At 43.3% G+C, this 3,877-nt stretch overlaps 1 long non-coding RNA gene across 1 annotated transcript; it reads right to left on the bottom strand.

Moving 5' to 3' along the window:
* Nucleotides 1–295: 295 nt before the first annotated feature.
* LOC125531497 lies at nt 296–3,226 on the bottom strand. Its single transcript, XR_007293278.1, has 3 exons — nt 3,058–3,226; nt 1,585–1,716; nt 296–780 (listed from the first exon to the last, which is right to left on the bottom strand). It is a non-coding gene; the product is annotated as an uncharacterized LOC125531497 (long non-coding RNA).
* Between the last annotated feature and the right edge of the window lie 651 nt (nt 3,227–3,877).

The following is a 3,877-nucleotide window of genomic DNA, read 5'->3' as shown; positions in this document are numbered from 1 at the left end:
GTAAAGTGGTCACTAATAAAGCACGGAGCTAAAGTAGATCCAAGTGGGCCACCTTACCAGGCAGCCAAAAGGGTGTCTCCCTCAACCCTATTACAGATCAGACCGCGCTACGTTATAGTAATAACTACCAGGACGGGGGACCCCGAATCTCCCAGCATTGGCATCCGCCACAGCCATCGGCACCATTCTTTGTAGCCATGTACAAACATCCAGCCAAACTATGTATGTAGCTACAGATATACAGACAAAACACACTGTTTGCCTTGAAAAAACTACAGATCGACGCTGAAGTGGGTAGGTCACTGCATACGAATTTCCGTATGTATGTATTGTGTGACAAATCTCTGCGAGACGAACATTTTTTTGTGAATGCACTACAAATAATGAAGCTTCAAGAGATAATAACAAGAGTAAAAGAGAGTGACTGCCCATGCCTCTCCCCCTTGAGAATCCACAAAGCCTATGGAGTGCCAAATGGAATCGAATTACCAACCAAGCAGCCAAAAGGGCGTCTCCTTCTCGGCTCTAAAAGCATATCAGAGGTCGCCGCTACATGATACTAACTGGCAGACAGGCGGCGGATAGGGAGGGATGGATCGAGTCAGCCGGACGTGGACGACGAAGAGGGCCAGGAGGTTTAGGGTGCGCTGGTGCCAGGGCGTCCGTGGGTAGAGGTCCTCCATGAACTCCAGCAGTGGCAGCATTGGCTGGTCTCCGGCTCTTCCTTTCTTGTCGTCCAAGAAGACGAGACGAGGAGGAGGATCTATTTCGGTCACCTAGCTGCACGAGGAAACCAAACAGCACTCGCATCAGAAAGGGAAAAATTGAACCAAGAGACTGGGCGGCGGAGAAGAGGGGCGCGGGAGAGGGTGAGGGGTAGTATATATACAAAATTGAACCAGACAACATTCTCTAAAGCAAGCCAACCAGTTATTTTACAAGACACTCTAAGGTACAATGTTAGCAACAGCAGGTGCAGCCCTACAATCATGGATGAGTAGTATATATACAACAGATCACAGTCACTTTGACTTTTTGCAGCGTCTTAAAACTCCTAATTAACCTACTGAAAATAGATACCATTGTAACGACATAACAAGGTGATTTCCGTGCACTCAATTTAAATTCCCATCAATTCCAAACTAAGCTTGGAAGGTGGTGGAGATGTACATAGAGCATGTCTTTTATGCCCAAATTGTTCATTTCCCTGCATTCCACATGATTGTGGCCATAGAAGCTACAGAGATGTGCATGCATACAAGACAAGTTCATAGTCAGTCACATTCCCTTTGCTACAATCTTAATTAACTCTCTGATTGCGCAGAAACTAAACATGATGTTAATGCTCTTGCTATATACTTGATCCAGCAAACACAACAGTAGTCGCTAGAGTAAGTAACAAGAGAAACACCATGTCACAGCCAAACAGAGCAAAAAGTGCCTACTACAGACCAACCTATGGCATAGCCTCCTCTCCTGAAATGCATTTCTCCTCTCAGAAAAGAAAGAATGCATTTTTTGCTCTCAGAAAAGATTGCAAACACACATCGTCAAGGAAGGCAAGTGAGACGGAAGGGCACTCACTGTTGGGCACCTTTTACAGTTGAAGTGGGCCTCACACCGATGGGCTCGCTGGTGAAGTTCTACCGCACGCACACCACATGGCGGTCTCTGGAATATATGACTCGCACTCGTCTAGCAGTTATAGTAAAATACCTAAGAATGATAGTAAATATCTTCATCAGCTGATCCGCAAATCACAGGTCACATTGCATTAAGAATTGCAGGTCATGACATACATAATTAACAAACCAAACACAGTGAATCACGATGCGGTGAAGCAAGCCAACCAAGCTTTTTTGCCGGACAATCTAAAGAGACAGTGTTAGCAACTAGGCATCGATGATTGTATCAGCTAGCCCCACTAGTATCAACTCTCAACAAGTAGGTACTCCCAGGTACTAATATCAGCAGCAGCGGATGCCATTCTTTTTCTAGTCACACAAGTATGTGCAGCCAAACTATGTATGTTGCTACAAATATACAGAACAAACACACTATTTGCCTTGAAAAAACAGGAGACATTCATCATATATAAATACTACAGACCAATCCTGAAGTAAGTAGGTCACTTGTCAGTGCATACATGTTTCAAATTTTTCCCTTTACAAATCTTCAGGAAAATCCAACAATTTGCCATGAATTCACTCCAAATAATGATGCTTAAAGAGATCATAACAAGAGCGAAAGAGAGCGACTGCTGTGTGTCTCCCCCTTGAGAATCCCCAGGCCTGTGGAGTGCCAGATGGAATCGAACTACCAACCAAATAGCCAAAACGTCTCTCAACCCTAAAAGTAGATTAGAACATGCTGCGACATGATACTCCCTCTTTTTCTAAATATAAGTATTTTTAGAGATTTCATTAGAAACTACATACGGATGTATATAGACATATTTAAGAGTGTAGATTCACTCATTTTGCTCCGTATACAGTTCATATTGGAATCTCTAAAAGGACTTGTATTTAGGAACGGAGGAAGTACTAATTACCAGGATAGAGGACAAAAAATCTCCCAGCATTGTCGTCGGACACAGCCATTGGCGCAATTCTTTTTCTGGTCACATACGTATGCGCAGCCGAACCATGTAGCTAGCTACAAATATATACAGCCAAAACACGTTGTTGGCATTGAAAAAACTGGAGACATGCATCATATAGATACTGCATATGTGTTTCAGTTTTTCCCTTTGCAAGAATCTCTGCAGAAATCTGGCAATTTGCCGTGGATTTGGTCCAAATAATGAAGCTTAAAAGAAAGAGATAACAGGAGGAAAAGAGAGCCTCGCCCAATTCAGACTCCCCGGGCCTATGGAGTGTTTATCAATTAGTGTTATCCTAATGTTAGGGGAGATCAGATGGAATCGAACCAACCGGCCGGCCAAAAGCGCATCCCTCAATCCTAAAACTAGATGCGAGGTCCCTGCTACATGATACAGTACTAACTAGCTCACCAGGACTAGGGATAGGAAGGAGGGATGGATCTAGTCAGCCGGACCTGGACGAGGGCGAGGGCGAGCTGGTGCCCAAGCCCCCGCTGGTAGAGGCCCGCGAGCGTGGCTCCAGGAACTCCAGCGGCGCCACCATGGCCTGGTCTCCGGCGCTTCCTTTCTTCCCGGCCAAGAAGATGAGACGAGGAGGAGGTCTATTTTGGCGCCTAGCTGAGCTTCCCGGCTTAGATGATTATAGACATGTCTATCTAAGTAGGAGTTTTTAAGTAATATGATTAATTAAACTTTAATTTATCATGAACTTAGTATCTGATAGTATTTTTACATGTCTATGTTGTTGTAGATCTATGGCCCGTACCACTGTTCCTTTGAATTTTAATGTATTCCTTGAGAAAGCTAAATTGAAAGATGATGGTAGCAATTACTGAAGGAAATATGCCCTAGAGGCAATAATAGAGTTGTTATTTATATTTCCTTATATCATGATAAATTTTATTATTCATGCTAGAATTGTATTAACCGGAAACTTAGTACATATGTGAATACATAGACAAACAGAGAGTCACTAGTATGCCCCTACTTGACTAGCTCGTTAATCAAAGATGGTTAGGTTTCCTAGCCATAGACATGAGTTGTCATTTAATGAACGGGATCACATCATTAGAGAATGATGTGATTGACTTGACCCATTCTGTTAGCTTAGCACTTGATCGTTTAGTATGTTGCTAATGCTTTCTTCGTGACTTATACATGTTTCTATGACTATGAGATTATGCAACTCCCGAATACCGGAGGAACACTTTGTGTGCTATCAAACGTCACAACGTAACTGGGTGATTATAAAGATGCTCTACAGGTGTCTCTGCT

The sequence above is a fragment of the Triticum urartu genome, unplaced genomic scaffold (assembly GCF_003073215.2).
Source record: "Triticum urartu cultivar G1812 unplaced genomic scaffold, Tu2.1 TuUngrouped_contig_7262, whole genome shotgun sequence".
NCBI classification, from domain to species: Eukaryota; Viridiplantae; Streptophyta; class Magnoliopsida; order Poales; family Poaceae; genus Triticum; species Triticum urartu.
Note: the sequence above shows the minus strand (reverse complement) of the source record. Positions and strands in the feature narration are given on the sequence as shown.